Source organism: Mauremys reevesii, linkage group 14 (genome assembly GCF_016161935.1).
Source record: "Mauremys reevesii isolate NIE-2019 linkage group 14, ASM1616193v1, whole genome shotgun sequence".
In the NCBI taxonomy this organism is placed as follows: Eukaryota; Metazoa; Chordata; order Testudines; family Geoemydidae; genus Mauremys; species Mauremys reevesii.
In genome coordinates this window covers 30,272,690-30,298,717 of record NC_052636.1, presented here as the reverse complement: position 1 = coordinate 30,298,717, position 26,028 = coordinate 30,272,690, and the positions used below count along the sequence as shown (strand labels likewise).

General features: G+C 52.0%; 1 protein-coding gene and 1 non-coding gene across 2 annotated transcripts in view; one reads left to right on the top strand and one right to left on the bottom strand.

Annotated features, from left to right (window-relative positions):
- The window catches only part of LOC120381581 (zinc finger and SCAN domain-containing protein 2-like), a gene marked incomplete at both ends in the record, with an annotated part of 136,053 nt that overhangs the window by 45,852 nt on the left and 64,173 nt on the right, over positions 1-26,028 (bottom strand). The gene's annotated exons all lie outside the window — the stretch shown is intronic.
- TRNAF-GAA lies at positions 24,434-24,506 on the top strand. The gene has a single exon. It is a non-coding gene; the product is annotated as a tRNA-Phe (tRNA).

Here is a 26,028-nt window from a genome sequence, read left to right as displayed (position 1 = left end):
GCTCTGCTCCCAGGGCAGGTCTGCTCTCTCTGGGCTGTGCTTTGGGGCTGCAGCTCTGCTACCATCAGCTCAGCTTGGGTCCCCTGCTCTCTCCTTAGCTTGGCCCCACTCCATGTGACTCAGACAATTCCAGCTCACAGGGAGGACAGGACCCCCCTGGCCTCCTGACTCCTTGAATAGCCTGCCCGCCCTGTCAATCAGGCTGACCTGGAGCATTGGTCTCTCCACATTGTTCCTGGGGACTGTCAGTCTCAGGCTCCTGATTTCCCATTGACCCCTCCCTTTTTAGTGCTGGGAGCTAGCAACCAAACACCCCCACTGAATGTTAGTAAGGGGGCAACAGTCCCCTTACATAAAGCATCTAAATCCCCTGGGCACAGCTCGCCAGGGCACAGCTTGGGAGCTGCACTGGGAATAGATCCTGCAGGAAATCCCTTCCCCACCTCTGCTAGCTTGTGTTTTGTTACAGCCCTGGAGATAATCCCGCTGCCTGCACGTGTTCCGCAGAGAACAGAGGAGCAAATTCTCTCCCTGTTCCCCCTTCCACAGCCATTAAAGGAAGGAATAAACCCCCAGCAGCGCCCTGCCTCACGGAGTCCCCCTGTGTAAGGAGAGAGATGTGCAGTGACTAGGGCTCCAGCTCAGCGTCACCAGGTTTATATAACTTTTGGTGATGCCCAGAACGGTCCAAGTCTTGTCCGTCCTTCCTCCCCCCCGCCCCCAAAGCCCTGTGGGAGGGAGTTTGGGTACATGAGGTGCAGGCTCTGGGCTGGGCAGGGGGTTGGGGTGCAGGGGAGGCAGGGGGCAGACCCTGGGAGGGAGTTTGGATGTGGGCTCTGGGCTGGGGCAGGGAGTTGGGGGGCAGTGGTGGGCTCTGGGAGGGAGTTTGGGTGTGGGTGGGGTGTGGGATCTGGGCTGTGGCAGAGGGTTGGGGTGTGGCACCTATCTTGGGCAGCTCCCGAAAGTGACCCACACCCCCATCTGGCAGCAACTCCTATATGGAGGAGTCCAGGGGGGGCGTGGGTCTCCTGGCACCACTGCCCGCTGGCACCACCCCTGCAGCTCCCATTGCCGCAGTTCCAATGGCAGAGTGGGCACTTGGGGTGGGGGCAGCGTGCGAGAGACACACCCTACAGGGGCCACAGGGATGTGCCAGATGCTTCTGGGAGTGGTGCGCCGTGCGGAGCCAGGGTGGGCAGGAATCCACTTTAGTCCCGCTGTGCTGCCGGTAGTGGTGGCAGGAGCCCCCAGGCGTTTTCATATCGCACGGGGCCAGCTGCTCAGGCTTTCTGACTTCCTGATGGGGAAGCAAAGGGAAGGCACATGTGCCCCTCATGAGCAGTTCTGGGGAGTCTTTTTGGGGCTCCTGAAGTAGGCAGCAGAGAGGTGCAGCCCCACCACCAAGTCTGTTTCACTGGAGGAGAGTGGGGGCTGCAGGGTGATCTCCCAACTCCGTGCATCCAGCAGCCTGTGCTCCCTCCTGCAATGCTGGAGCCTCCACATTTATTTATTGACAAATAAAATTTGCAGAATTTTAAAATATTGTGCACAGAATTTTTTTGGTGCAGAATCTCCTCAGGAGTGAGACTGAGTCAGGGAACCTCCTTTGGGTGTCACTGCTTGGTTAACCACTCAGCCACCACACCAATGCACAGAGAGTGCCAAGCCCCACTGCTATGTGGGGCTGGGGGCTGGGGTCGGGTCATACACATTCAGACTGTGCGCTCCCCCCGCTACAAACCGCTGCTGATTTCCCAGTTAGGACATTAGCTGTTACCGATAAGGTTTGTCTGTGTTGTTTTTTTTTTATCTCATTGTTAGGTGTAAGAAGTATGAACTGTTCAATATGTTCAATTAGTTGGTTAATAAGATGTTTCTGAAGTAAATCACTGGCTTTAAAATAAGATCGAATCTAGAGCATATGAACTATTGACCCCTGGACTCCATCTCTGAGAGGGGACTTGTTTACCATCAGGGGACAGGCTCAAACCAGTCCAAACCAGTTTTTCCCGCCCAAACCAGCCCTCAGCGTTCCATCTCCTCAGCACTTTTCCCGCCACAGAAGTGATATAAGGACGTGCTCAGCGCCTGCGCGGGGCCGTCCCCCCCCAGCGACGGCCCCTCCACGGTCGGGTCTTCCCAGCGCTCCCGAGCCGGAGAGTGACGAGCCCCCTGGGTCCCGCCGTGAGACTGAGGAACAGGAGGCCTGTCACCCCCATTCCTGCCGTCCTGCATCCCTGGTGTCCAGCCTCCCACGGAGCCCCCCGGGGAGTGAGAGACCCCGGGGGGGGCACTGGGGCTGGGCAGGAAAGTGACTCTGCCCCAGGGAACCTGGGAGAAGCCTCAGAGCTGCCTCAGCCCCAGTGGGATTTGGGGGGCAGAGACTGGGGCCTGGTGGGGATCCCCTGTGGTGGGGAGATGGGGGTGTCAGGCAGGGAGGAGAAGCCGGAGTTGGGTGGGGAAGGTCAGTGGGACGCGGGCGGGGTTGAACTGTCTCTGGGCAGCCAGGAAATTCCCGGGGCGGGAGTGGCGGGTGGGCGAAGGGGAGGGGGTTAATTGGATCCTGTCCCTGTTTGTGCCCCTTGCCTCTCACCCCCGATACAAATTCTCTCCAGTTCTGCCCCTTTTCTCGCTCAGTGTCTCACACGGGGCTATAAAATCTGGGGCGATTCCCCCTTTCCCCTCCAATGATCAGCTCTCCCATCCCCCCTGATTACCCCCGTTCTCCCCAGGAGTCTCAAACGTCAGTTTAAAATCTTCTCTAGTGAGGGGCATTTTCCCACCCATTTGATCTGCAGCGATTTGTCCTTGTTTAGGTGGGAAATTGTTGCCCTGAGTCATTCCCCAGCACATGGCTGCCCCTGGAGTGGGGGTGGGATGGCTCAGTGGTTGGAGCACTGGCCTGCTAAACCCAGGGCTGGGAGCTGACTCCTTGCGGGGGCCATTTGGGGATTTAGTTGGGTTTGGTCCTGCTTTGAGCAGGGGGTTGGACTAGACACCTCCTGAGGTCCCTTCCAACCCTGATATTCTAGGAGATGCCGGGTCTCTGCCAGGGCAGGGAAGGGAGGCGCACGTGTCCCCCATGGGGACTGCCCAGACCCCCGTTTCCCACTCCCAGTTGCTTCCCCCTAACTACCAACACAGTAACCCCCAACCATCAGTTGCCAGTCACCCACCCGTCCCCACTGCTGCCCCTTCCTTTATCCAGGGACCTTCCAGCTCCCTCCCTTGCCCTTTTAATCAGCTCCTCAAAGGGCTCCCTGCTGCCCATGGCAATGGTGGGGTGGGGAACCATCACTTTGTGTTTATGTATTGGACAGTCTTATAAAATCCAGGCCAACTGTCCACATTTTCATAAAATCATAGAATCATATAATCTCTGGGTTGGAAGGGACCTCAGGATGTCATCTAGTCCAACCCCCTGCTCAAAGCAGGACCAAACCCAACTAAATCATCCCAGCCAGGGCTTTGTCAAGCCTGACCTTAAAATCTCTAAGGAAGGAGATTCCACCACCTCCTAGGTAACCCATTCCAGTGCTTCACCACCCTACTAGTGAAAAAGTTTTTCCTAATGTCCAACCTAAACCTCCCCTCTGCAACTTGAGACCATTACTCCTTGTTCTGTCATCTTCTACCACTAGTTCATTAACAGCAATATAAAATCCCCTCAGATCTTGGTGTTTTTCTCTCATGTTATCAAATACGCAGTTTGTGACACATTTTCTGTGCAAATCTCAAAGGTTCATATAAAATACCTAAACATTTGTCCCACTGCTCTCTAGTTGTCTATTTCTAATTGAATATGCCCTGAGATTTTCCCTGTCTCTCTAATTATAAAATACCAAGAAAATCTCAGGTTTACACCTTTGCTCAGATTCTTGAACCTGGATATAAAATGTTTGCAAATGTTGCCCATTTCCTCTTTATTCATTTATCAGATATTCATGTGAAACACTCAGATTTTACCTCCTATCAACAACTGATATAAAATCCCTCTGATTTTCCACTTTCCTCTCTATAATTTGCAAAGTGGATCCAAAATGTCTCAGATTGGGAACTCTTTCATTTCTGAACGTTGCTCTCAAAGCTCAGGTTTTGCCTCTTTCTATGTCATTATCAAATGTCAGTTAAAAATCCTCTGGGGTTTGGGGCTGTTCCCCGTGTTTCTAAATCCCAGCAACTTCTTCCTTCGAGGGAACCTGTTACCTGAGTTCTTCTCCATCCTGGATGTTGTAGGGGGTTAAATTGCCAGAGATCATCTTTCCCGTCTCCTTTATGAATCATTTGTTCCCTCCTTTACCTCTGTTAAAATGTTTGCCGAAGAAAGAGACCAGCCACATATTTAATACCCATCAAAGCCAGAGGCCTCCCCCTGTTTGAGGGATCAGTGGTTCCCAGCTATTAATGGGAGAGTTGGCTGGACCCTTTTCTTTTCTTCAGCTGGCACGGGATGAGGAGGTCACTCTGAGTGCAGTGTGGGTCCAGAAGTATCCCAAACCCCATGACAAATGGCCTCTGTGAGGGGTTGCTTCCCACAGTGCTAAGATGCAGCCACCTCTGGGGTGGATCCAGGGTGGCCATTATTTGCTAGTGACAGGCATGGACATTTCTTACCTATTTTGTCCCTCCAGGCCTTCCATACTCCTGTTCAAGAGACATCCCCCAGGGCTCCCTCTGCCTGTGTGACTGGCCAGCAGGGGGCGGTGGTCACTTTCCATCCACTTCTCAGGCGCTGTGAGGTAACAGTGTTGGTGGGTGGGGGTGGCGCGGGGTGGGGAGATAGCAGCTGACGGGGGTTTGTGGTGGGGGAGGCCTCTGGGTGGCTGGGCAGGGGGTACCCTAGTGAGGTTGGTGGGTTCTGGAGATTTGGGGTTTCAGGGGGTGGGTGTGATGTGCCCAGCCCTGAGGCTGTGGGTCCTGGAGGTGGGTATCGCTGGGGGCCTGATGGCTGCAGAACAGCCGGGGTGGGCGTCTCTTGGGGAGGCGGGAGAGGGGGTTAGAGGGAGCCTGGTGCTGTGCCAGGGGCTCTGTCTGGGCTTCCCCCGCAGACTCCTGGGATCGCTGCCGTGCCCAGTGCACAGAGTGTGTGTGGGAGAATCCCCGGCGCTAGGCCAGGGGGTGCCCCTGTAAAGCACCAGGGGATCCCGCAGGGGGGAGGAGGGGGTGCCAGGCAAAGGGCAGGGCAGATCCTGCTGGAGGGCGGGGGGATCCTAGGCAGGCAGTGAGGGACTGAGTTCGCAGTGGGGGTCCCTTTGGGGGGGGCTCTGGCTGTTGGGGTCTCTTGGTGGGGGGAACCCTTTGGGATTCCCAACCTGTCAGTGATGGTCTGGTGGGGGTTGTCTGGCCGGTGGGGCTCTGAGGGGTATCTGAGGTCCCTGGCCAGGGACTCTGAGGGCTGCGTCCCAGGGAGTATCTGGGGGGGTTGGCTGGGGATCTGGGGGCTGCTCCTGACCTTCCTGCTTCTCCCTGATTAGCTTATGCCAGAATCCTGGTTCCAAGCACTGCCCGACATTCCCCGGCCAGGCCCAGTCACCGTGGTAACTTTCTTGCCACTTATCAAACACTGTGAGGTGAAATCACAGATTTTTGCTTTTCTCCCCTCTTGAAGACTGCAGGAACTTCCAGTTCCATTCTCCTAGATTGTCCAGTCCTTGTCCTGGATCTGGGGAGAGATGGAGGTGGGAGGGGGGTCAGCGCTGCCACACAATGGTCTCTTCCCCAGCGTTCTGGACTCATTCTTTCTGAACTCTGTTTTCATTGAGACCATTGTTAATCCAGAGTCACTGTATGGAAAGACAAGGAGTGACTCTGGATGGACAGTGGGGCAAATGAGATCAGCAATTCTCCCTGTGAGGAGGGGCTCTCGTTAGCTGCTCTCCCCAGAGAGCTAAAGGAGGGAAGCTGCTCAAATGCTCTGTCCCTCACTGCTCAGGATACTGGGGTTCAGCTTCCTGGGTCAGACGCTGCAGCCTCCATTGTGATCTGGGAGACCAGGCTTAGCAGCTGCTGCTCCCCCAGCGGGGTTCTGTGCTGGGAAGTGACCTGAATTAAAGCTGCTTCTCTGCCCGGCCCAGGGGATGACTTTCTCCAGCTGGTCCTAGCCCCCTAGGGCAGCCCTGGGCTCTGTTAATACTAAATTCTGAGCCAGAGTCTCTAGGTAACTGACAGACTTCAGGGAAAGTGCTGGGGACTGGCAAGAAAGTGACTCTGCACAAACAGCCCCTCCACATTTCTCCTCCCCGTATCAATTGCCAGGAGAAAATCCAGCCATGGGAGAGCAAAGCCCCCAGGAATGGGACTGTCCCAGACAGAGGGGCAGAGAGAGAGGACAGAGGAAGGAGAGACTGAAAGGGGCAGTGGTAGAAATGAGTGGAGGGAGAGATTTCCAGCTCTCTAGTCCACCCAGACACATGTATTGCTGCATCCCTGGGCAGAACCATTTTCCAGTGAACAAAACAAGGATCAGACAGAGGAAAAGCCAGTTCCTTACTCCATATTCCCCCTGCTGGGGTGTGGCTGCCGTGGGGTCAGTGTCCGAGGGAATCCCCCACAATGACTCCTTTGGTTCTGCTCTTTTCTAGCCTTGTGTTCAGAGACTTTGTTACGGGGTGAGGGGAGGGAGAAGGGAGGTTAAAAATGTGTCTGGGCTTAGCCTGGCAGGAGGGGCCAGATCTACATTGTAATAAACAGATTGAGCATTTCCCAGCATGGCAGAATCTAGGGTGTCTGTCTGCAGGGAAAAGGCCTGGGGGATTCTGATGTGTAATTAACTAAAACCGGTTCTGAAACGCCCACAACTGCCCTTCTCCCCCAGACAGGCTGCAGAATGACGTCCATGTTTTGCTCCAGCGCATCCCAGCCTGGCATGGGACAGGGAAGAGAAATGGCTGCAGTGGAGCCAACTCAGGTAGAGATTGTCGGGGGGTTGCTGGTGGGTTCCTGCTGGAGGAGAGGGACAGGAAATACACCGGAGATGGGAAGGTTTGCACAGTCTGGTTTGGAGGTTGGAGCGGGGCAGGAAATTCACAGCGTGGGGAAAGGAGGAGGCCAGGGTGTAGCAAACCTGCTGGGAGTTATTTAATAAGTGGCCTAGATTCTAGGCACAGACCCAGGAGGTTCGGCGGTGGAAATGCCCTAATTTGTGAAGAAAGAAAATAGCCCACCTACATGGAGCTAGTCAAACTGACCAGACTCCCAGTGCTGGAGCCTGAGCTCACTAACCAGTGGCTGCTGTGAGATATGAAGGGGGCACCCATGAGTCAGGCTTATTGGAGCTGCCTCTCCCTTCATATCCCGCGCCTAACAATGAGGAGGTTATTGGGCTTCCTACCAGGGAGCTGTCCCTGGACCCTGCTAGGGGCTCCATCTCCTGTATCAGTCGGTGGCCAGTAGGGGTGTGATGGATCTGCTGGGAGAGACAAGGGGCTCTCTCTTCGTCCCCTCACCCTGGTATTTGCTGGATACGCTGAGCGGGGTCGGGATGGGACTCTGTTGACTGCGATCCACCCAGAGCTTCCATTTGATTGGCTCCTCTCTGCCACAAATAGTGGGGTTGTGAGTGGGGCAGCAGGTGCTAAGTGTTGGACTCTTGCTCTTTCAGGGGCCGGTGACCTTCAAGGAGGTGGCTGTTCATTTCACCAAGGAAGAGTACACTCTGCTGGACCCCACTCAGAGAGCCCTCTACTGGGATGTCATGCAGGAGAACTATGAGACTGTGACCTCGCTGGGTAAGGGTTCCTGTCCCCTCCGTTCTTGGAAGGGGAAATGAAGAGTTAAGGTTCACGCCAGCCCCACAATGCCACCTCTACTCTGTCCTGTTTCAGCATCACCCCAATATGCCAGTGACACACACACACTACCAGAGACCCTCCCCTGCTGCCGAACACTTTGGGAACAGAGCACAGGAGCCGTATCGCACAGTGTCAAATAGCTCCTCTTTACTCAAGTAAAACTGGGGTTAGGTCCAGCGTAATGAACAGAAGCTTCCCCCGGCTTTCTCTCAAACCCTACGCCTTCTCTACCCAAACCAGAAAGTGCTTGGGATGTAACAAGCAGGCGGCTGGAGTCAGAGCTGCTGGTCCAGGGTTACTTTTCACACAGACACTTGGTGCGTCCTTGAATGCTGGCTGGGGTATCCAGACAGGGGATCTCCAGCAGCAGAACACTGAATCTCACCCAGGGTTACAGATGACACAACTCACTGATCTTGATTGCGCCCCAGCATGTGAAAATGGCCTAGGTTGGTAGTGACATTTCTTGAGACATGCAGAGTCTTGCTCCCATATCACCAGGTGTAATAACAATAACAGGAAAGGCCGAATATGGAAAACTGATTGTTCAGCTTGCTTTTGACCTGCATCATATTTTGCAATATATTCCAAGTAAGGAAATTAATGTGCAACGTATGTGTCATTGTTTGGGGTTTTAAGCTTTAAAAGGCTTGTGTGATTTTTAGCTCAGGGGGACAGTATTCCAATAGCTGTTGCTCCCTGTGCACTTTTAACCAAGAAAAGAGCCTCAGGCTAAGCTGATTCAAAATCAATCATGTGGTTGTTTTCCACAACAGCTTCAAGAGGTCCCTGTGTTGGAATGTAAATGTCTTCTTCACACCTTCCCCCTGCAGGAGAATGGCTGTTTGACCAGCTGTTTGCCTTGCTGTCTCTGAGGAACTGCTCTGTGGGTGTTCCCCAGAATTGTAACTTTTCAGTAATATCATACAGTAAAATCTCATAACTTTACATACAGTGTTACTACACATTTTAACAGGAGGATAATATTCAGAAGATTATGCGTTTTCAAATGATACCTCACAAGCCATACTGTGTACAAAATTGATCATAATTTTCTAGAAGAGTGAACACAGGGTATAGACTGACACAGTGTCTGTGTGTGTGTTCCCAGCAGATATGTGGGTATTTCAATCCCTCATAAGCATAGTGTTCAGCATCTTCAAGGACCTGGGGTACTGGTCCTGGGAATTCACTGGTTTACCAAGTGTGACACTGTATGGAATTGTGAGACACTTTGGTATTAATAATAAAATAATAATATAATCTGATAAAATTGCAATGAATTGTGCTAGATATGCCATGCCAGGTGTCAGTGAAAATGTTATGATTTGCCAAGTATGATAATATTGTTTCTATGTTTGTATCACCTTTGTATTGTGAGTTATAGATATGTAGGGTATATCTATAACTATATCTATACCGAATGGCTGGGCAGCAGTTCTGCAGAAAACGACCTAGGGGTTACGGTGGACGAAAAGCTGAATATGAGTCAACAGTGTGCCCTTGTTGCCAAGAAGGCTAATGGCATTTTGGATTGTATAAGTAGGGGCATTTCCAGCAGATCGAGGGACGTGATCCTTCCCCTCTACTCAGCACTGGTGAGGCCTCATTTGGAGTACTGTGTCCAGTTTTGGGCCCCATACTACAAGAAGGATGTGGATAAATTGGAGAGAGTCCAGCGGGGGGCAACAAAAATGATTAGGGGGCTGGAGCACATGACTTATGAGGAGAGGCTGAGGGAACTGGGATTGTTTAGTCTGCAGAAGAGAAGAATGAGGGGGGATTTGATAGCTGCTTTCAACTACCTGAAAGGGGGTTCCAAAGAGGATGGATCTAGACTGTTCTCAGTGGTAGAAGATGACAGAACAAGGAGTAATGGTCTCAAGTTGCAGAGGGGGAGGTTTAGGTTGGACATTAGGAAAAACTTTTTCACTAGTAGAGTGGTGAGGAACTGGAATGGGTTACCTAAGGAGGTGGTGGAATCTCCTTCCTTAGAGGTTTTTAAGGTCAGGCTTGACAAAGCCCTGGCTGGGATGATTTAGTTGGGTTTGGTCCTGCTTTGAGCAGGGGGTTGGACTAGATGACCTCCTGAGGTCCCTTCCAACCCTGAGATTCTATGATTCTGTATTTCCAGACTTGTGCAGTGTTTCTGGGTGACACCCCCAGACATATTGACATCAACACTGCCTAGCCTGTTTGATGGCCCATTGAGGGTCATCAGCTGTACAATGAGCCCATGGAAAGGACCAAGGGGATACACCTATTGAGTCAGCAAGACATGTCAGGGTATGCCTGTCTACTGAGAACTCCAAGGCTTTTCCATGCCACATGCTGTGAATCTTGTGTTTGGGACACAGGAAGTACAAGCCACATGGCAAAAGGAATATAAAGGGCAGCTGCATCATCTCCATTTTATCTGCAATCCCCCTTCCTACCTCTCTACAAACTGAACTCTGGAACAAAGGACTGAATGACCCATCCAATCTGTGGATGTGTTCCAGATGGACTTTCAAGCCAGCAACTGACCAATACTGCTAAGAATGGGGGGAGGGATAGCTCAGTGGTTTGCTAAACCCAGGGTTGTGAGTTCAATCCTTGAGGAGGCCACTTAGGGATCTGGGGCAAAAATTGGTCCTGCTAGTGAAGGCAGGGGGCTGGACTCAATGACCTTTCAAGGTCCCTTCCAGTTCTAGGAGATTGGTATATCTCCAATTATTACCTAACCTGATATATCAATTTTGGAATGTATCTGACTGCTTTCCCATTTAACGTCTTTCTTTCTTTCGTTTAAACCTTTAGTTTAGATGCTAAAGGATTGGCTGGAAGGATGGAATTTCGGGTAATATCCAAACCTATACTGACCTGGTGATGTGGCTGACCCTTTGGGGTCAGAGGAATACTTTGTTTATGTGAGCAGAGTTTTTAAATAACCTCTCACTGTACTGGACTTAGTTGCTGATTAGGAGTCAGAGAACTGGGATGGAATAAAGGGGGCCGTGTGATTTCTTTTTTCAGCTTCTCGATAACCCATGTGGGGGATCAGAAGCACAGCTGGTGACTGGTCGGTGAGTTTAACTTCAGTGTTAACCAGCAGTTTTGGGAGCATCTGCTCTCCCTTTTTCAGCCTTCCCTAACTTTGGCATTTTCAGTGAGAACTGCCCCTGGCCCACCAGGTCACACTAAGCACTGAAGTTAAATTAATAGAATGTTTTTTTATGACCAAGTCTTATGAAATCAACTGAATTCCTTTGTTTTCTTTCATCTGAGCAGGGTTTCTAGTTTTCCAGCATGATGTGATCTCCCAGCTGGAACAAGGGGAAGAGCCATGCGTCCCAGACCTCCAGGGTTCAGAGGAAAGAGAGATCCTGAGATCTCCCTGCACAGGTGAGGAAACATTAAACCACCTCAGAATCTGTAAGTGCCTGAAGGAAACATCTGGGATGCCCAACAAAGCCCTTGGGAGGTCTCTCAGTTCATTATTGTCCCTAGCAGGGGTTATATCCTCAGGGTAAATATAGTTCTTCTTCGAGTGCTTGCTCATATCCATTCCAGTAAGTGTGCACGCGCTGCGTGCACGCTCGTCGGAAGATTTTTAGCCTAGCAACACTCGGTGGGTCGGCTGGGCGCCCCCTGGAGTGGCGCCGCTATAGCACCGGATATATACCCCTGCCGACCCATCCGCCCCTCAGTTCCTTCTTACCGCCCGTGACGGTCGTTGGAACTGTGGAGAGTGGCTTTGCTGACCTCCACAGCCCTAGCTTCTCGGAGTTATTTACCCTTTATCGTGTATATAGTTCAAGCTCTTGTAGTTATAGTTAGTTTTAGTATGTTTTTTCATAGTTAGTGTATATAGTTAAGCGGGGGATTGGGGGAGTAGCCCCCTTTCCTCCAACCCGGTGCGGGCTCATGCCCAAGGCGCCGGGATTTAAACCCTGCTCGGCGTGCTAGAAGCCGATGCCGGTGGGGGATCCTCATGACTCCTGCCTAAAGTGTTTAGGAGAATCCCACTTGACAGACAAGTGCCGAATTTGCAAGTCGTTCAAGCCAAGAAGTAGCGGGACTTCCGACTAAATTAGCTCCTTATGGAATCGGCCTTTAGTCCCACGGTGCCGGCACCGACCGCCCAACAGACCGCATCGGTGAGGAGCGCACCTTCAGCACCGTATCGCTCTGGTACCAAGAAGGACTCCTGGCACTGACATCTGCCGGCACCAGCTCTCCGGCACCGCTCCCTTTCCCCGATGGGGAAACGATGTACTGCTCCGACCCCATCCTCGCAAAAGGAGCAAGCATCAAAGTCCGTCCATCAGACCCCAGTAACGGCTGCGGCACTGTCAACACAGGCACCGCAGTTGGCAGCTGCTCCTAGCGCGGCACTGATCACCGGACAGATACTCCCGGACAGATACTCCCGGTACCGATCCGGCTCTCGGTACCGATCTCAGTACCGTGCGTCCCGCAGTCACTCTCGGCACAGGGACTCGAGATCCCGGTCGACCTCCCGGCACTGGCACAGTAGAAGGTCCCGGTTTCGTTCGCGGTACCGACAAAACCGGTACCTCTCACTGGTACCGCCCCATGACCGCACGTCAGCAACAGCAGTACCTTACCAGGGTCTCTCGGCCCCGCCGTGTCCTTCGAGACACACATCAATATCGTCTCGGCCTGGGAGTGCTTCTTACCGCCAGGACCGGGCATCTGATATTCCGTGCCACCATCCAGAGGCACAAAGCCAGGAGCAAGGTCCTCATCAATGGGCCTTTTGGACTCCGTGGGCATATCACAAGGCCCAAGGTGCCCCACTTGTGGCTCAACGCTCCGGCCCCTCAGAGCACAGGGTTCCTGAAGCGACTGTAAGCCGCCCTCCTCCCGCTGGGCACGGACGAGGATCCACTTCAATCTGCAGACCCTGAGATTCCACCAGAGGCAGATGGTGCTCTGCCGGTCCATGACCCACCTCAGGACCCGTGGGTACCGGGCCTCTCCTCCTCCTCCTCTCCTGATGAGGCAGTGGCAGGAACATCCTCCTCTGGTCCTCCGCCTATTGACCTCCGGGCCCATCAAGACCTCTTGGAGAGTAGCACAAAACATGAATTTGCCAGTGGAGGAGGTTGCTGAAATAGAGGACCCTGTCATAGACATATTATCGGCGGATGCGCCTCTTCGAGTGGCTCTCCCATTCATCCGCACTATTCAAGCCAATGCAGACACAATTTGGCAATCCCCAGCTTCTATTACACCTACAGCTAGGGAGTAGAGAGAAAATATATGGTCCCCGCCAAGGGAAAATATATGGTCCTACACCCACCCACCTCCCTGCCCCTGGTTGTCCAATCCGTGAACGAACAGGAGCGTCATGGCCAGCAAGCACCGGCTCCTAAGGCGAAGGAGGCTAGGCACATGGACCTCCTAGGCCGTAAGATCTACTCGGCTGGAGGCCTCCAACTTAGGGTGGCAAACCAGCAGGCCCTCCTAAGTCGTTATAATTTTAATACGTGGGTGTCTGTGGGGAAGTTTGCACAACTCCTTCCCAGGAGTCCCACGCAGAGTTTACGGCCCTACTAGAGGAGGGTAAAAAGTGGCGAGAACTTCCTCCAGGCCTCTCTGGATGCAGCGGACTCAGCAGCCAGAACGCTGCGTCCGGGGTAACGATGAGACGCATCTCCTGGCTACAAGCTTCAGGCCTTCCCCCAGAATTGCAGCAGACAATTCAGGATTTACCTTTTGAGGGCCAGGGCCTTTTCTCGGATCTGCGCAGAGCCTCAAGGACAGTCAAGTCATAATGCGCTGGGTATGCACACGCCGGTGACCCAACATAGGTCCTTCTGGCCCCAACCATACCACCCTTATAACCAGCCTAGACCGCGCCAGAATACGACCAGATGGCGCGGCAGGGGCAATCGGTGGAGACAGTCTGGCCTTCAGGGAAACCAAAGTCAAGCGCCCCCTAAACCACCTACGGGCCAAAACAAAACTTTTGATGGGATGTTTGAGGATGGCCCACCAGTTTCCCTGCCGGATCCTTCTCCCTCCTTCTTCAACCGCCTCTCCCATTTCCTCCCTGCATGGTCCCAGCTCACCTCCGACTGTTGGGTCCTTTGCACGGTGGAAACAGGATACCACCTCCAATTTGTTTCTCCACCCCCATCCCACCCTCCCCACCCGTCCGTCTTCAGGGACCCCTCTCACGAGCAATTCCTCTTACAAGAGGTTCAGGCGCTCCTAACGCTGGGAGCCATAGAAGAGGTGCCAGAGGACATGAGGGGCAAGGGGTTCTGTTCCCGCTACTTTTTAATCCCCAAGGCAAAGGGTGGTCTACGACCGATCCTCAACCTGCGAGAACTCAACAAATTCATGATAAAGCTCAAGTTCCGCATGGTATCCTTGGGGACCATCATCCCATCCCTGGATCCGGGAGACTGGTATGCCGCCCTCGATATGAAGGACGTGTATTTCCATATTGCCATTTACCCGCCGCACAGACGGTTTCTCCGTTTTGTGGTCAACCAACAGCACTTCCAGTTCACGGTGCTTCCCTTCGGTCTTTCTATGGCCCCGAGAGTCTTCACCAAATGTATGGCTGTTGTAGCTGCCTCCCTCCGCCGTCATCGAATACACGTCTACCCGTACCTCGACGATTGGCTCATTCGAGGGACTTCCCAGGTGCAAATATCACAGCACCTGTGTGTCGTCAAAGACCTCTTTGGGAGGCTCGGCCTCATGATCAATGTAGAAAAGTCTACCCTGACTCCAACGCAGAGAATAGACTTTACTGGAGCAGTTCTGGACTCCAATCTGGCCAGGGCCTGCCTTCCTCTGCCACGTTTTCAGTCAATGTCTTCGATCATTCGAAGTTTTCAATCCTTCCCGACAACGTCGGTGCGCACCTGCCTCGGTCTATTAGGTCACATGGCGTCCTGCACCTTTGTGACCAAGTACGTGAGACTGCGACTTCGGTGCTTCCAAACCTGGCTTGCTTCTCTATACCGTCCACACAGAGACAATATAGATTCGGTGATCACTATCCCCAGGACGGTTCTCGACTCCCTCACTTGGTGGCTGGACCTCACTGTAGTTTGCGCAGGGATGCCGTTCCACCCTCCTCAACCCTCGGTGGCACTAACCACAGACCCATCATCTCTGGGTTGGGGTGCCCACCTCGGGAACCTTCACACTCAAGGCCTCTGGTTGCCCCAGGAGCTGACCCTGCATATCAATGTGCAGGAGCTGAGGGCAGTCCGTCTAGCATGCCAGGTGTTTCGGGTCCATCTCCAAGGCCACTGTGTATCTGTGTTCACAGACAACACGATGACCATGTATTACATAAACAAGCAGGGCGGGCGTGCTACTCCTACTTCGCCAAGAAGCCACTCACCTGTGGAACTTTTGCATAGCCCACTCAATCGATTTGGTAGCGTCTTTTCTCCCAGGAGTCCAGAACACTCTGGCAGATCGCCTCAGCAGATCCTTCCTGTCTCACGAATGGTCAATCCATCCTGACATCATCCATTCTGTCTTCCGGAGGTGGGGCTTTACCTGCATAGACCTCTTTGCCTCCCGAGAGAACAGGAAATGCCAGGTGTTCTGCTCCTACCAAGGACGCCCCCAGGCTCCTCTCAGACGCATTCCTCCTCCCGTGGACAAGGCACCTATTTTATGCCTTTCCGCCGTTTCCCTTGTTCACAGAGTCCTTCTCAAGCTCCGCAGGGACAGAGCCAACCTGATCCTCATTGCTCCAGCATGGCCGAGGCAGCACTGGTACACCCTGTTGTTCGACCTCTCAGTGGCGGATCCGATTCCCCTGCCACTGTGGCCGGACCTCATAACACAGGACTTCGGCAGGCTTCACCACCCAGACCTGCAGTCCCTTCATCTCACTGCATGGCTCCTGCGTGGTGGAACCAATCTGAGCTCTGCTGCTCTGCTTCGGTACAACAGGTCCTCTTGGGAAGTAGGAAGTCTTCCACCAGGACGACTTATCTCGCCAAGTCGAAGCGTTTCTCGCACTGGTGTGATCAGAGTAACTTGGTCCCAGGACAGGTTTCCATCCCTACTATCCTGGATTGTCTCTGGTCTCTCAAAGAGCAGGGCCTGGCGGTCTCTTCTATAAAGGTTAATCTGGCAGCTATTTCCGCCTTCCACCCAGGTGAAAGTGACTGTTCAATTTTCTCTCACCCCATGGTTTCCAGGTTCCTTAAGGGACTGGAACGGTTGTACCCCCAAGTCCATCACCCAGCCCCCACCTGTGATCTAAACCTGGTGTTGACCAAGCTTATGGGGGTCCCCTTCAAGCCTATGGCCACATGTTCCCTGCTGTACCTTTCCTGGAAGAAAGGTCGCTATCACCTCGTCGCTATCACCTCGGCGAGGCGAGTCTCGGAGCTTCGTGCCTTGACGGCTGATCCCCCTTATACGTCTTCCATAAGGACAAGGTACACCTGCGGCCACACCCCTCTTTCCTCCCTAAGGTGGTGTCTGCTTTTCATGTCAATCAAGACATTTTCCTCCCAGTTTTTTTCCCGAAGCCGCACTCATCGCGCCGGGAACAACAACTACATACTTTGGATGTCCATAGGGCTCTCGCCTTTTATATAGAGAGAACAAAACCCTTCCGGCGTTCACCTCAGCTCTTTGTAGCAGTGGCAGACCGCATGAAGGGCATGCTGGTCTCTTCCCAACGGATCTCATCTTGGGTAACATCCTGCATCAGAACGTGCTACGAACTGGCTCACGTTCCCACTAGCCATCTCACTGCCCATTCTACGTGGGCGCAGGCCTCTTCTGCCGCCTTCCTGGCTCATGTCCCCATCCAGGAAATATGTAGGGCGGCTACCTGGTCATTGATTCACACCTTTGCCTCACACTACGCATTGGTCCAACAATCCAGAGACGATGCAGCCTTTGGCTCAGCAGTTTTGCATTCTGCGACGTCTCACTCCGACCCCACCGCCTAGGTAAGGCTTGGGAATCACCTAACTGGAATGGATATGAGCAAGCACTCGAAGAAGAAAAGACGCTTACTCACCGTTGTAACTGTTGTTCTTCGAGATGTGTTGCTCATATCCATTCCGCACCCGCCCTCCTTCCCCATTGTCGGAGTAGCCGGCAAGAAGGAACTGAGGAGTGGACGGGTCGGCAGGGGTATATATCTGGCGCTATAGCGGCACCACTCCAGGGGGCACCCAGCCGACCCACCGAGTGTTGCTAGGGTAAAAAACTTCCGACGAGCGTGCACGCGGCGCGCGCACCTAACTGGAATGGATATGAGCAACACATCTCAAAGAACAACAGTTACAACGGTGAGTAACCATCTTTTTCAGTGTGACGGGTTTGGGATGTGAGGATGTGACCCTTCGCTTCCCAGCTTATGGCTGCCCCTGCTGCTTAGCCAAAGGCCTTAGCCTAAGAACAAGGCCTCAGACTGTCACAGTAGGAGAAGGCCCTTACAAATACAGACAGTGATTTTGATACTTTGTTTTCATACTCCTGTAAGTAGCTAAGTGATAAAAAATACACCTAAGTTCTTAAACTATAGACTTTACAGGCAGGCCTGAATATTTCTATTTTAACAGTGGGGTCTATCCCTTCCCCCATTCTGTGTCTGTCTTGTCTATTCAGATTGTAAATTCTTCAGGGCATGGGCCATCTACTGTTCTCTGTTTGTACTTTGCCGAGCACAATGGGGACCCACTGTTAGTCGGTCCTTAGGCACTAAGGTAATGCATATGATTTATAATCATAATAACTCTCCTGCCACTTTGAGCCAAGGAAGCTGGCCTTGGGATGTTACTGCTTAAAAATGAGCTGGGGTTAAAACCATGGAATATTCTTTGTGACAAGTATCCCACAAATTTCACTGACCTCCCTCGTTTTCTTTACCTGCAGTAGGGTTTCCAAATTCCAAACCTGATGTGATCTCACAGATGGAACGAGGGGAACAGCCGTGGGTCCCAGACCTCCAGGACTCTGAGAAAGAACTGCTTCCAAGAGCTGCCTTCACAGGTGAGGAATTGGTTAAACCAACTCAAAAACTGTGTGGGAATGCAGGAAACATTCGGGATGCCCTACAAAGATCCTGTGAGCTCTCCAAGTTCAGGATTGTTCCCTGCAGATGTGGAATCATTATGGCAGATGTCAGTCAGAATAGGAGGGAAGCCATGAGTGACAACTGGCAGCAGGTCCCTCCCCAGTCTCACTTTCCCCCGAGTGTTCTTGTGAGATGCAGACCAAAACTGATCCCTTCCTCTCTTCTGTGGAAGGGTTTGGGGAAAATCAGCACCTGATAGGTTTGATCTCTCCCACACTTATTTTGGATTGTTCATCCCTTTTACCATTCCTCTCTCTGAGATTTTCTTTCTTTCCGGCAAAGGGAGTGACCTGTGTCTGGATTCTCTCTGTCTCCCATCAGGTGATGGGATGGTGAGTCAGAATGAGGAGGAGAAACCCCAGCAGGAAGATGCTGAGCAAGGAGAACCACATGGAACTTTATCAGGAAGATCCAAAGGGAATGTTTCTGGGAGTTGTCCACTCGCAGAAAAAACAAAAGCCTGTGAGACTCAGCAGAGGCCAGAGGAAAACTTTAGTAGCCACTCAGACCTTATAACAAGTGACAGAATTAACTTGGAAGAGACACGCCACATGTGCCATGAGTGCGGGAAAAGCTTCAATTGGAGCTCTGCCCTTATCAGACATCAGAGAATCCACACAGGGGAGACGCTCTACAAATGTTCTGAGTGTGGGAAAAGCTTCAATCAGCGCTCTACCCTTATTAGACATCAGAGAATCCACACAGGGGAGACGCCCTACACATGCTCTGAGTGCGGGAAAAGCTTCAGTCAGAGCTCTGTCCTGAGTACACACAGGAGAATCCACACAGGGGAGACGCCCTACAAATGTTCTGAGTGCGGGAAAAGCTTCAATCGGCTCTCTACCCTTATTAGACATCAGAGAATCCACACAGGGGAGAAGCCCTACACGTGCGCTGCATGCAGGAAAAACTTCAATCAGAACTCAGACCTTATCAGACATCAGAGAATCCACACAGGGGAGACGCCCTACAAATGTTCTGAGTGTGGGAAAAGCTTCAATCGGCTCTCTACCCTTATTAGACATCAGAGAATCCACACAGGGGAGACGCCCTACACGTGCTCTGAGTGCAGAAAAAGCTTCAATCAGAACTCAGACCTTATTAGACATCAGAAAATCCACATGAGAGAGAACTGTAATAAATCCCTTGACTAGGGCTGGGCAAAATTTAAAAAAAAAATCACATTTCCTAATTCCCACGTAGTGATTTTTGCACCATCTTCACCGTGGTCTCTCAGCTCCACCAGATGAGTTACCTGCTTCTGCCTTTTGCAGCTCACCCTTCTTTGGGGTCAGTCCTGTGATCTTTTCTATCACCTCCTTTCCTTTTGAGCCAGGAATGTTCATCAGCTCCTGGAGGTTTGATCCCAACAAGGTACACTGAGGCAAAAAGTATCTGTGCCTTACATCCACTAGGGCTGTACATGGCGTTGTCTGCTCAAGTTAGTGATCTTGATGTAAAAAGACAATTATAGTTGTAGAACAGATGCCCAGGTGCAGTGGTTGGCATTAGCTTTCCCCTTCAACTGACCTAAATTCCATCACTTTTCCTAGTCTAAACAAACCCTGAGCATCACGGTTATACTGTTCCCCCATTTCAAAGCCATTGTTAGTCATCGAGTTCCCCTTTTGGAAATAAATTGTTTCATTCCCAGTTGCTCTGATGTTGCTTCAAGTTGTGTTGGAGAGCAGATATTTTTTTCTACCATTTTTCTCACTTAAAATATATTGAACTAATACAAAGAGCAGGAACAGGGCAAGGATAGGAAAAATTGTCATTTCACCCTCTGTAAAAACAGTAAATCAGAGGGATTCCCAACGAGAGGCGTACAGCTTTCTGCACCGGGACTACAGCCCCGTGGTGCCAGTGTAGACACCCTGGTCGATTACAGTGCTGTGATTGGCCTCCGGGAGGTGTCCCACAATCCCTGTTCTCGCCTCTCTGGTCTTTGGTTTGAACTCTACTGCACTCCCTCAGGTGACCAACCGTGAACCCCACCCCTTAAATTCCTTGGGAATTTTGAAAGTCCCACTTCTACAGAGACTAATTATGGTTACAGACCCATCCTGAAATTAGAGCAGGATATTGTAAAGCTTTATCGCATAGTAAAGTAACTCAATTCAAACCTGTCGGCACAGAGGAGAAAGCACTCCTTCAGTTCACATTTATTGCTACTGATCTCACTGACAAACTTCCTTTTCTCGGTGCTGCTCCAGGTGTTTTCCATCTGATCCCTTCCAGCTGTGGTGATGGGACTGCAGCAGCTCCCCAGGGCCAGCTTTGCTCTTTCACTTACATCCTTCACTTGTTTGGACAGAGCTGTGTCTGCCCCCAGTTTAATTCACATCTGAGACCTCAGGTACTAGCAGATCGTTACAAAGGCTAAATTCCCATCACCACCAGTGGGAGGTTATCCTGGGCTGCCTGGGCTGCAGGATTTAGCCCATGGTCAGTCAAGGTGCTACAGCAGCTGCACTCTTACATTGTGAGTCCTGCAGCTTCATACCAAACTGCTCTGCCATAGTCTGCAGGGGGCCTGACTTGCTGAGAATCTGGCAGAAGAGAGACCCTAGAGTAGAGAAGGAAAATGTCCTCAGCAGTCACAGCCGGCAGGAGCAGGAAAGGTTTGGTTTGTTTTTAAACTTCTCTGCCTGCTCAAGCCTTTAATCATTCCTGTGGCTCTTCTCTGAACGCTCTGCAATTTATCAGGGAAAACAACCAACCAACCAAACCAGGCTGTTCTGCCCAATGTAACAGTCTATTGCCTTTCAAGGTTGACTATAAATCAGCTCATTCTATTCACCCAAGAGTTCCACTTTAAGGGCTTTTTGTTTTCTAATTTCAATCAAACCCTGTGCAACAGCATCACTGTTAACTCATCATCTGCTCACTTCACATTCACAGGGTCACAAAGTGGGCAGGTCTAAGTCTTTCCTCCCACACCAACATGAAAAAAATCAGTGACAGAAAATGCCATAAAGCGCCTCTGCTGCCTTGCACAACAGCCTGGGGAAATACATGAGGGGAAGTGCTTTCCTCTCTCCTCCTGACACCGGGTAACATTTCTGTCTGTCCTTGAGATCCTGCCACAGGGACAGGCTTGAGGATGCAAATGACATGTTAAGGCTTCATTGGTTTGCACGTTCCTTTACTCCTTCAATAGTGATACGGGTGCGTGAGCGTGAAATAATCCAGCTCTGACTTTCACACTGGAGGCAATTTTCAGGCTCGCGATAAAAAAAAATCTTTCTTTCTAACCTGAGCAAGTTGAATCGAGTCGGTACGAGATGATAAATCCGGAGCCCCAGGCTGACTTTCCTTCATCACATGTTTTTAGAGTAGATCACATTCACTGGGTGGGGCTCCTGCTGGGAAGTGTCTGTCCAGTGGCAGCACCCAGTGCACATTCCCCACTTACCAACTCATCTTCAGTATATCGGCCACTGAACCTAGCGAGGGGGGAGGGTCCCCGTGGTCGGGCTCCAGCCCCTGGATCCCGAGCCTGGCAAGCCCGAGTCAGCCGGCCTGGGCCAGCTGTGGGGTTTAATTGCACTGCAGACATACACGGGTGTCACAATCCCAGCTTTCTCCTCAGGGAATCAAGCCCTCGTCCCCCCCGTGACAGGCAGGGAGCGTCACCACTGTACTCGTGAGGTCGGAACTGACGCTGCCCCTGCACAGGGACCCAGGGGAACGGCTCGGGCAGCTCCTTGGCCAGCTGTGGCTGGCAGGAGACCCAGCGAGGCAGGAGCTGCTCTGGGTTCTCTGCAGGGGAGATTAACTGGGAGAAGGGGGCAGTTTGTCTCTGATTTACAGGGAGCTTTGCCAGAGTGGAGCCTGTAGGTCACATGCTGGGGGGCTGTGATGGGCACACAGGCTCCGTGCTCTGGAACAGCTCGGAGTCAAACCCAGGCAGGAGCCTCCTCAGTGTGACCCCCCCAGGGGACGCCCTCACTGGGGGAAGCCTCCTTGGCTTCAGCCCCTCCTGGGACTGACCTTGGACCTTTCAGCCTCCCTGGTCCACACCAGGAGCTTCCTGCAGTGAGTCCACCTGAATCGGACACCTTGGAAAGCCTCACCCCCCTCCCCCGAAGGGGAGTCCTGCACCCCAACTTCCACAGTCCCCAGTGACTCTCAGCCAGCGCTGTACAACAGAAGGTTTGTTAGGGGTCTGGGATCCAGCCTGGGAAAGTTCTGTGTTCGCACAGGAAGCAGGAAGATTCAGCAACGTCCATCTTGGGGAGACCCCGAACTCAGAGCCTGGGCTCTCCCCTCGAGTCCCCAACCCAGCAGACTCCTTGCTCCCAACAGCCCGACTCAGCCAGGCCCTTTGCACCTCATCTGTCCTCTGTCCTGTTTCCCTGGCAACCTGCTCACCTGGCCTCCAGCTCGTTCTTTGTTCTCCGACTCCTCCCAGCCAGCTGGCCTCTTGCAGCAGGTGCGCCCCGGCCATCGGTTGCTAGGAGACAGAATTTGTGGCCATTGTCTGGGCCCAGGCAGCCAGACAGCAGCCACACCTGCCCTTTGGGGGTCTCTGCCAAGATTTAACCCCCTTGTCCCACCACCGAGATCCGTGGTCCCAAAACACTTCAGGGTCATGCCCCCACCCCGTCCATGCTCCCCCCGAGTCATGGCTGAGAGTGGGGCCGCAGCTAAGGGGGAAGGGACACAGACAGGAGTAAGGGGGCTGAGGCAGGGGCCAGAGCTGGGGCTGGAGCCAAGAGTGGAGCTGGGTGGCTCCTCCTCCCCACCCCCATGGGGGCTGGCCTGGCCCAGTTGCATCCCCCTGAATGTTACTCCATCCCCCTGGCAGGGGGCACCCCACATTTTGGACCTTTAACCTAGATAATCGTGCAACAAATAGGGGAAACTGAGGTACACACAAGCTGCAAACAAAACATCCAGAAAATTCCCACTTCGTCACAGGGGTGTCAGTGGGGTCTGAGCTGGGCAGCAGCACAGGAAAGTGGGGAGGTTAAACTGCAAAACATCCCCCTGTGTTCCCCCCAAAGCCTCTCGGTTATCCCCTAACCCCACCCCATGAAAATCTCCACCACTGCCCTGGCACACAGAGACCCCTCACTCCTACACAGATTTTTTACTTTTCTTACTTGTCCTTGGCCTTCCACAAACATTGTTCCCATCAAAATGATCCAGGGCTTTTACAACGAGAATGAGAAAACAAACTAAATCAAACCCAAAGAAACCGCTATCGACCTCCCCACCACACACACTTTGGGTCTGAATTTTTCTACTGAAATGTTGAGGCAATAAAACTCTCACTGCTCTTGTCCAGAAACAAACCTAAGCCCCCCATGCAGTACCTGGGGCATCTATGTCTGACCCACCAAGGCTTCAGCTCCTTTGGGGAGATTTCCAGCTGCCCAATCCTGCTGCTATTCCAGGGGAGCAATTCCTGACTCCTGTCAGCATTTATCTCAGCCCCATTCTGGGCATCACAGGTTTCTCTGGGAAAGGGCAGCGAGTGGTTCTAGGGTCCAGTGATCCTCCTCCAAATCGAGCTAGAACCTGGGACTCCTTCCCCTTCCCCAGGCTGTGGGTGGGGAGGCATTTCACAGAGCTCTCGGAGCTATAGCCCGTGGCTAAGGAGAGAGAAAAAGCCTCCTATCCCCCTCTGCTCTGGGGGCTGGGTTTCCTCCTGAAGCCTCTGCCCCCCCACCTAGTCCCTTAAGGCTCATCCCTGACCCTTGCTGCTGCTCCTTGCTATAGACTGTGAAAGGAGCGGAGGCAGTGCAGGAGCCTTCTGGGGACGCAGATCTGAGGCTTTGGGAGAGACACATTGTCTGAGACATCAGAGCGCTGCAAACCCTGCAGCCACCCCCTCAATCCGGGGCCTGTTCCAGCCCTGAGTCTGGGCTGCTGCGATCCCTCCCCCAGAGCAGGGCGCCCACAGATTACAGCCTGGATATAGGCGTGCGAGACTAACTCCTGCTTTCCCTGACGGGGCCTCCCCTAGACCAAGTAGCGTCCCAGGCAAGACGTGTCTTCGGAACCCCCCAGCCCCGCTCCATATGTTAAACCATTGAATACCTTATTTTTATTGCATTTGTAGCTCATTTCATTATTTTGATGCACAATCTGGAGGCATGATTTTCTCTATCATATAAGACAATAAATGTTCATGCTAGGATGTGTAAATCTGTATTTATTCATGCCGTATATAAGCAAATGAAAAAATCATTTCTTCTAAGCATATAGAAACTTTTAATTTTGACAGTAACTGAAATGTACTAACATCTAGCAATGGAGCCCTCACCAGCACAGGGTGGGCTGGTATTAAATAGTGGTACAGTCGGAGACAGACAGCGTTAGGATGTTAACCCCAGGCCCTTTGTTCAAAGGTCGCTTCTCTTGCCTTTCCCCCCTGAACTGAAGCACAGCATTTGAGAGATCCAGAGACTAGTTGATGACGTTTCCAAGGGCTAAAATAGCGAGCAATGTCCATCTTGCATTGGCCATTGTTGACTGGAGAGATGGTTTATGGAGAATAAACTTCAAGGTGAGAAGCAGCAGCCCAAAAAGGGCCCCTGCAAGTGCTGAAGTAGCTCAGTTGGGAGAGCGTTAGACTGAAGATCTAAAGGTCCCTGGTTCAATCCCAGGCTTCAGCAGACTGTTTCATCCCTCTTCATGCAGCAGTGGGCTCTTTCCTGGAAGCACAGCACTCCCTCTACTCAATGCAAGACCCTCATTTTGGGCTTCACTGCAGGAAAAGGCAGCATTGGCTTCTGCACCCAGTTGGCTCACCTGACCTTTCTTTCTTCTCTTGCTGCTTCTCAGCAAGGGGAAGAAAAACAAGCTCCCCTTCAAGCTAGAGTCACAAAGGTGATGTAAGGATGACTTCCTGATCCCTGGCTCCAGTCCTCTGCTCTTCCAGCTGACCCATCAAGGAGCTGCTGCCAGTTTCTCCAGGTTCGCCCATCAGTGTGTGCCAGGGTGAGCACCACCAAAGTGCAGGGAATTTGAGGGCAGGGCAGGGCAGTGCACTGTAATGGAGTTTCTGTAGTGTAGTGGTTCTCACATTTGCCTAACCTGCATCAAGCCGGCTAGGCAGAACTGACACCAACTTGTCTGGGATGTTCCCCAGAAGCAGAGCACAAGTTTGAAATACGGGCAGCATAGAACCAATATTCATAATGTCAACTACAAAAATGATACACATCTAGAGATAGCATCATTATCAGCCAATCAGAACCTCTCCATAGACCCCTTACACAACAGCCTTTATACAATATTGGCTGCAAATATAGAACAGTGGTCGCAACGGTGATCTATACAGTTACAGATTATGTCAATAACGTCACAGGAGGTGACACGGCATCAGTGAGACTGATACTGGAATACTGCCTCCAGTTTTGGTGTCCACATTTGAAAAAGATGTTGTGAAATTAGAGTTTGGGGCAGCAAAGAGCCACCAAATGTTCTGAGGCCTGGAGAAAAATGCCTTCTAGTGAGCTATTGAAAGAGCTCAACCTGTTTAGCTGATCAAAAGAAGATTGAAAGGTGACTTCATTGAAGTGCTGAAGTGCCTTAATGGAGAGAAAAGATTGGATATTAAAGGACTCTTTAAAATAGCAGAGAAAGGAATAACAAGACCCAACGGCTGGAAGGTGAAAAGAGACAAATTCAGATTACAACTAAGGCACAAATATTCAACAGCGGGGATGATTCACTACAGGAACATGCTACCAGGGAAAGTGGCTGATTCTCCATCTCCTGATGTCATTTCATGAAGACTAGATGCCTTTCTGGAATGTGTTTGCCCCCAAAGTAGCTCTTGTGTTTACAGGAGGCCTGTGATATGCAGGGGGTCAGATTAGATTCTCTAATGGTCTCATCTGGCCATAAAGTCGACTAATTTCTGAAAAACTGAGTGTAGCATTGGGAGCAGCGTCTGATGTTTCCCTGTCTAGCCGGCTTGCTGCCTAGAACGAACGCTCCTGGAGTGGGGTGACCACAGGGAGTAGCTCAAACCTGCAAAGTGCCTGGCCAGGGGCAGGACATTAGCCCAGCAAGGGAGGGGTGCGGCAGTGACATCACAAAGGCCTTTGGCAGGATCTCAGATTATTGGTCCAAGGTGGTGGGGAGGTGGTGACCTCACAGAGAGATGCTGACATCAGCCAGGCAGGACAG